Below are 8,395 nucleotides of genomic sequence, written 5' to 3'. Positions count from 1 at the left end.
TGTGCGGATTGACGAGCTTTGGTGAGTTCGGACTCTTTATCCGTTATACTCTGCTCCAAGGTCTCGCACTTCTTTATGGCTTCTTGGAGCTCTTGTTGAACTTCAATGACCCGAGCCTCGCGGTTTTCATGAGTGGCCTGCTCCTTGGCCGCCTTCTTCTCGGCCTCGGCTACCGCCTTCTTATGAGCCTCGACTTCGGTCGCCGCTCCTAATACGTATCATGACATTTTTTTAGTAAAAATAAACTATTTATTTGTATTTAAATACAAACAAAGTTATCCCATACCTTGGTTATCTTCCAATTGCTTTTTTACTTGTCTGAGCTCCTTTTCGGCCCACGCCAGACTCTGCTTCAGTCTGGAGACCTCCGCAGTATGAGAGGTTGCAGTCAATAATGACGCCTGATCATTCACATAGGTATTTCCTAATTAGTCTCCTGCAAAATATATTTGATCCTCTATCCAACTTTCTTTTCGAACAGCGAACAGTGTATCAGGGGCTACTGTCTATATTGTGACATTCTTTTAACTTCATTACTTACCTAAAGCCTGTTAGAAGGCTGGTGCAGGCTTCGGTCAGCCCGCTTTTGGTGGACTGGACCTTCTCAATCACCGCACCATAAGGGTACGATGCTCTTCAATGATGGAAGCGCTTTGCAGCGCCGCCAATAAAGTATCCGGCACCTTTGGGTGGATTGAGGTCATCGGTGGAATAGGCGCACCACCTTTTGTTGAAGAAGGTTGTTGGCCTGATTTCAAAGTCGTATTGGTACCCGGAATTGTCTCTGGTTGGGGGCCGAATTCAGGACGGCCCCCTCCATTAGCATCCATGGGGGTCTACTCCCCCATGTGTCCGGCTGCCGAGGTTTGACCCTGAGACGCCGCCTCGACGATCTCCTGAGCTTCGCCCTGGCCTGGGCCCCTTTGGGACAACACCTCAGTGTTGTCCACGCCTTTGGGGGAGGAGGCCGTCGGGAGGGTCTCGCTGTCCATCGCATCCGGGTCCAATGAAGCTTCTGATGAAGATCGCTCGACATCGGACCCGGTCGGACTGCAGAATGCGTGACTCAATACATTAATGTTATGCAAAAGTGAGACTGGATATATGAATGTGTCCGGGTTTCTTTGTACTCACGATTTGGCCAGGGGCTTGACCCTGGGTTCCCACTCTGGGCTGTTGTCGGTGGCTGCGGTGGATTCGTCTTGAAGGGAAGCTTTCCCCTTCTTAGATGTTTCGGCCTCCAAATGTGTGGAGGACGTCCTCTTTTTTCTCCCCCTCGCAGGGGGGGGGGGGCTGGCTTTCCTCTTCTTCCTCCTCCTCTTCCTCGTCTTCTTCGGCGGAGGAGTGGGCATCAGTGTCTTTGGACACCACGTCCGAAGTACCCTTCCGGTGGAGCCTGCCCCTGGTCTCCTTAGCCTCCTTCTTGGCCTTCTTCTTCAGCGCCTTATATGGCGTCGGGACTAGCATCTTCATCAGAAGTGGGCCAACTTGTTCTTTAGGCAGCAGAGCCAGATAGTAGATCCGCTCTGCCTTCTTCGTCCAGCCCTGGGAGAATCGTCAGGGAAATATTAGGTGTTTGCCCCAAAGTATACAAATAAAGGATACACCTTGAAAACAAATAAAGACTTACCGAACTTGCGGAGCGGGACAATTTGTGCCCGCGATCCTCGGCGGTGTCCGGCCATGACTTGTCGGGCTTGAATATCACCTTCCAGATGTCTTTGTGTGTTGTGCCGAAGGACTCCAACAAGGTTTGGTGCTTGGCCGGATCGAACTCCCATAGATTGCAAGTCTGGCATTGATATGGAAGGATCTGGCGAACTAGCATCACCTGGACCACATCGACAAGTTTGATATTCTTGTCCTCCATGCTCTTGATACACGCTTGGAGCGTCATTAGCTCATCTGACGAACACCAGTCTAGGCCCTTTTCGGGCCAGGACATGAGCCGCAGTGGGGCTTTGAATCGGAATTCGGGGGTTGCGGCCCATTTGGTGCTGCGTGGCTCGGTGACATAGAACCATTGTTGTTGCCAACCTTTGACAGACGCATTGAATGTACCTGATGGCCATTTGACGTTGGGCATCTTGCTCACCATGGCACCTCCGCACTCGGCGTGTTCGCCACCTACCACCTTTGGCTTCACGTTGAAGATCTTTAGCCACAGTACGAAGTGTGGAGGGATGCGGAGGAAGGCCTCGCACACGACGATGAATGTCGAGATGTTGAGGAAGGAATTGGGGGATAGGTCATGGAAATCTATCCTGTAGTAATACATAAGACCGCAAACAAATGGGTGGAGGGGAAACCCCAACCCACAAACAAAGTGAGGGAGGAATACAACCCTCTTGTGGGGTTCTGGAGTAGGGACAATCTGTCCCGCCGCCGGGAGACGGTGCGCGATCTTCTTGGCCAGGTATCCGGCCTCCAGGAGTTTCTTGATATCCTTCTCCTTGGCAAAGGAGGCCATCCACTTGCCTTGCGCTCCGGATCCAGACATGGTTGGAGTGCTTTTTGGGCAGAAGAGGTGGGTCCTTGGGCGCTGGAGCTCGAGAATGAATGAACAGAGGAAGAAGAAGGCGTGGGTGAAAGAAGGAATCCTTGTCCCTTTATAAAGGCAGTAAAAAGCATGCGCCTCCCCACTTGCCCTGAAGCTCGCTTATTTCCCAAGCGTCGTGTGAATGGCATGGTTGGGTTACCCGTACCCGCATTGATGAGAATCCCGTGGTAAGGGGACATGATCTCTACTTTGACAAAACGTGCCAATGAAACCGTGCCTCGAAATACGGAGGGGCAGGATAAAAACGGTTCGAATAAAGACCGGGCCGTGGCGTGATGTCACGCTATGAGTTATCAGTATATCGGACTCGTGGGATATTATACTCTCTACAGTGGTATGGGGAATTTGTTTTGCAGAGCCGGACACAATTCTTATGTTCAAGATCTACTTTGGAGTACTCGGAGAAGGAACCCGCCTTGCAATGCCAAAGACAATCTATGTGCCGGACTCATCCTCATTGAAGCCTGGTTCCGGGGCTACTGAGGGAGTCCTGGATTAAGGGGTTCTCGGACAGTTGGATTATTTGCATGTGTCGGACTGTTGGGCTATGAAGATACATGATAGAAGACTTCGTCCCGTATTCGGATGGGACTCTCCTTTGCGTGGAAGGCAAGCTTGGCGATTCGGATATGAAGATTCCTTTCTCTGTAACTGACTCTATGTAACCCTAGCCCCCTCCAGTGTCTATATAAACCGGAGGGTTTAGTCCGTAGGACAGGAACAATCATAATCATAGGCTAGCTTCTAGGGTTTAGCCTCTAGAATCTCGTGGTAGATCAACTCTTGTAATACTCATATCATCAAGATCAATCAAGCAGGAAGTAGGGTATTACCTCCATCAAGAGGGTCCGAACCTGGTTAAACCTTGTGTCCCCCGCCTCCTGTTATTGATGTCTACTACACAACCTTCTTCTTGTAGACGTTGTTGGGCCTCCAAGTGCAGAGGTTTGTAGTACAGTAGCAAATTTCCCTCAAGTGGATGACCTAAGGTTTATAAATCCGTGGGAGGCGTAGGATGAAGATGGTCTCTCTCAAACAACCCTGCAACCAAATAACAAAGAGTCTCTTGTGTCCCCAACACACCCAATACAATGGTAAATTATATAGGTGCACTAGTTCAGCAAAGAGATGGTGATACAAGTGCAATATGGATGGTAGATATAGGTATTTGTAATCTGAAAATATAAAAACAGCAAGGTAGCAAGTGGTAAAAGTGAGCGTAAATGGTATTGCAATGCTAGGAAACAAGGCCTAAGGTTCATACTTTCACTAGTGCAAGTTCTCTCAACAATAATAACATAACCGGATCATATAACTATCCCTCAACATGCAACAAAGAGTCACTCCAAAGCCACTAATAGCGGAGAACAAACGAAGAGATTATGGTAGAGTACAAAACCACCTCAAAGTTATCCTTTCTTATCGATCTATTCAAGAGACTGTAGTAAAATAACACGAAGCTATTCTTTCCGTTCGATCTATCATAGAGTTCGTACTAGAATAACACCTTAAGACACAAATCAACCAAAACCCTAATGTCACCTAGATACTCCAATGTCACCTCAAGTATCCGTGGGCATGATTATATGATATGCATCACACAATCTCAGATTCATATATTCAACCAACACAAAGTACTTCAAAGAGCGCCCCAAATTTTCTACCGGAGAGTCAAGACGAAAACGTGTGCCAACCCCTATGCATAAGTTCACAAGGTCACTGAACCCGCAAGTTGATCACCAAAACATACATCAAGTAGATCACGTGAATATCCCATTGTCACCACAGATAAGCACGACAAGACATACATCAAGTGTTCTCAAATCCTTAAAGACTCAGTTCGATAAGATAACTTCAAAGGGGAAACTCAATCCATTACAAGAGAGTAGAGGGGTAGAAACATCATAAGATCCAACTATAATAGCAAAGCTCGCGATACATCAAGATCGTATCACCTCAAGAACACGAGAGAGAGAGAGAGAGAGAGAGAGAGAGAGAGAGATCAAACACATACCTACTCGTACATACCCTCAGCCCCGAGGGTGAACTACTCCCTCCTCGTCACGGAGAGCGTCAGGATGATGAAGATGGCCACCGGTGAGGGATCCCCCCCCCTCCGGCAGGGTGCCGGAACGGGCTCCCGAGAGGTTTTTGGTGGCTACAGAGGCTTGCGGCGGCGAAACTCTCGATCTATTGTGTTCCTGGATGTTTTTAGGGTATATGGACATATATAGGCGAACGAAGTCGGTCAGGGGAGCCACGAGGGTGGGGGGCGCGCCCAGGGGGGTAGGGCGCGCCTCCCTGCCTCGTGGCTTCCTTGTTGCTTCCCTTACGTGCACTCCAAGTCTCCTGGATTGCTTCTGTTCCAAAAGTAACTCTCCCGAAGGTTTCATTCCGTTTGGACTCCGTTTGATATTCCTTTTCTTCGAAACACTGAAATAGGCAAAAAACAATATGGGTTGGGCCTCTGGTTAGTAGGTTAGTCCCAAAAATGATATAAAAGTGTAAAGTAAAGCCCATAAACATCCAAAACGGGTAATATAATAGCATGGAACAATCAAAAATTATAGATACGTTGGAGACGTATCAAGCATCCCCAAGCTTAATTCCTGCTCGTCCTCGAGTAGGTAAATGATAAAAACAGAATTTTGATGTGGAATGCTACCTATCATAATTCTCAATGTAATTTTCTTTATTGTGGCATGAACGTTCAGATCCAAATGATTCAAAATAAAAGTTCATATTGACATAAGAAATAGTAATACTTCAAGCATACTAACAAAGCAATCATGTCTTCTCAAAATAACATGGCTAAAGAAAGTTCATCCCTACAAAATCATATAGTTTGGTCATGCTCCATTTTCGTCACACAAGAATGCTCTCATCTTGCACACCCCCGATGACAAGCCAAGCAATTGTTTCATACTTTAGTAATCTCAAACTTTTTTCAACTTTCACGCAATACATGAGCGTGAGCCATGGATATAGCACTATGGGTGGAATAGAATATGATGATGAAGGTTGTGTGGACAAGACAAAAAGGAAGAAAGTCTCATGTTAACGAGGCTAATCAACGGGCTATGGAGATGCCAATCAATTGATGTCAACATGAGGAGTAGGCATTGCCATGCAACTAATGCACTAGAGCTATAAATGTATGAAAGCTCAACAAAAGAAACTAGTGGGTGTGCATCCAACTTGCTTGCTCATGAAGACCTAGGGCATTTGGAGGAAGCCCATCATTGGAATATACAAGCCAAGTTCTATAATGAAAAATTCCCACTAGTATATGAAGGTGACAACAAATGAGACTCTCTATATGAAGAACATGGTGCTACTTTGAAGCACAAGTGTGGAAAAAGATAGTAACATTGTCCCCCCCTTTTTTGGGGGCCTTTATTTTTTTTATTTGGCCTTTCTCCTTTTTTTTATTTGTCCATTCCTTCTTTTTTTTATTTGGCCTTTTTTTATAAGGGACAGTGCTCTAATAATGATGATCATCACACTTCTATTTATTTACAACTCATGAGTTACAACTCAAAACTAGAACAAGATATGACTCTATATGAATGCCTCCGGCGGTGTACCGGGATGGGCAATGAATCAAGAGTGACATGTATGAAAAATTATGAAGGTGGCTTTGCCACAAATACGATGTCAACTACATGATCATGCAAGGCAATTTGACAATGATGATGCGTGTCATGATGAACGGAACGGTGGAAAGTTGAATGGCAATATATCTTGGAATGGCTATGGAAATGTCATAATAGGTAGGTATGGTGGCTGTTTTGAGGATGATATAAGGAGGCTTATGTGTGATAGAGCATATCGTATCACTGGGTTTGGATGCACCGGCGAAGTTTGCACCAACTCTCAAGGTGAGAAAGGGCAATGCACGGTACCGAAGAGGCTAGCAATGATGGAAGGGTAAGAGTGCGTATAATCCATGGACTCAACATTAGTCATAAAGAACTTATATACTTATTGCAAAAATCTACAACTCATCAAAAACCAAGCACTACGCGCATGTTCCTAGGGGGATAGATTGGTAGGAAAAGACCATCGCTCGTCCCCGGCCGCCACTCATAAGGATGACAATCTAAGAACACCTCATGTTTCAAATTTGTTACACAACAATTACCATACGTGCATGCTACGGGACTTGCAAACTTAAAAACAAGTATTCTTTAAATTCACAATTACCAAACTAGCATGACTCTAATATCACCACCTCCATAAGTAAAAACAATTATCAAGCATCAAATTGATCATAGCATCCAATTCACTTTCTATGATAGTTTTTATTATACCCAACTTGGATGCCCACCATTCTAGGACCAATTTTATAACCATTACAAATACCATGTTGTTCTAAAAGACTCTCAAAATAATATAAGTGAAGCATGAGATTTCATCTATTTCTACAAAATAAAACCATCGTCGTGCTCTAAAAAATATAAGTGAAGCACTAGAGCAAATGACAAACTACTCCAAAAGATATAAGTGAAGATCAATGAGTAGTTCAATAATTATGTAGCTATGTGAAGATTCTCTATCATTTAAGAATTTCAGATCTAATGTATTTTATTCAAACAGCAAGCAAAACAAAATAAAACAAAATGACGCTCCAAGAAAAACACATATCATGTGGTGAATAAAAACATAGCTCCAAGTAAAGTTACCGATGGACGAAGACGAAAGAGGGGATGCCTTCCGGGGCATCCCCAAGCTTAGGATTTTGGTTGTCCTTGAATTATCTTGGGGTGCCATGGTCATCCCCAATCTTAGGCTCTTGCCACTCCTTATTCCATAGTCCATCGAATCTTTACCCAAAACTTGAAAACTTCACAACAGAAAACTCAACAAAAAACTCGTAAGCTCCGTTAGTATAAGAAAATAAACCACCACTTAGGTACTGTTGTGAACTCATTCTAAATTCATATTGGTGTAATATCTACTGTATTCCAACTTCTCTATGGTTCATACCCTCCGATACTACTCATAGATTCATCGAAATAAGCAAACGACACATAGAAAACAGAATCTATCAAAAACAGAACAGTCTGTAGTAATCTGTATCAAACGTATACTTCTGGAACTCCAAAAGTTCTACAAAATTAGGAAGTCCTTAGAAATTTGTGTACCAATCAAGATCAAAAAGAATCAGATCAAAATCACGTTTCTGTGAATTATCAAAACTAATTTACTGGGTGCAAAAGTTTCTGATTTTCAGCAGGATCAACACAACTATCACCGTAAGCTATCCTAAAGGTCTTACTTGGCACTTTATTGAAACAAAAGCTATAAAACATGATTACTAAAGTAGCATAATCATGTGGATACACAAAAACAGTAAGGGTAAATATTGGGTTGTCTCCTAACAAGCGCTTTTCTTTAATGCCTTTCTAGCTAGGCATGATGATGACAATGATGCTCACATAAAAGATAAGAATTGAAAAATAAAGAGAGCATCATGAAGAATATAACTAGCACATTTAATTCTAACCCACTTCCTATGCATAGGCATTTTTGTGAGCAAACAACTTATGGGAACAATAATCAACTAGCATAGGAAGGCAAAACAAGCATAACTTCAAGATTTTAAGCACATAGAGAGGAAACTTGGTATTATTGCAATTCTTACAAGCGTATGTTCCTCCCTCATAATAATTTTCAGTAGCATCATGAATGAATTCGACAATATAACCAGCACCTAAAGCATTCTTTTCATGATCTACTTGCATAGAAATTTTACTACTCTCCACATAATCAAAATTCTTCTTATTCGGAATAGTGGGAGTATCATAAGAGACTCGAATACTATAAATTTTT

Source organism: Triticum dicoccoides, chromosome 6B (genome assembly GCF_002162155.2).
Source record: "Triticum dicoccoides isolate Atlit2015 ecotype Zavitan chromosome 6B, WEW_v2.0, whole genome shotgun sequence".
Taxonomy (NCBI): Eukaryota; Viridiplantae; Streptophyta; class Magnoliopsida; order Poales; family Poaceae; genus Triticum; species Triticum dicoccoides.
Note: the sequence above shows the minus strand (reverse complement) of the source record.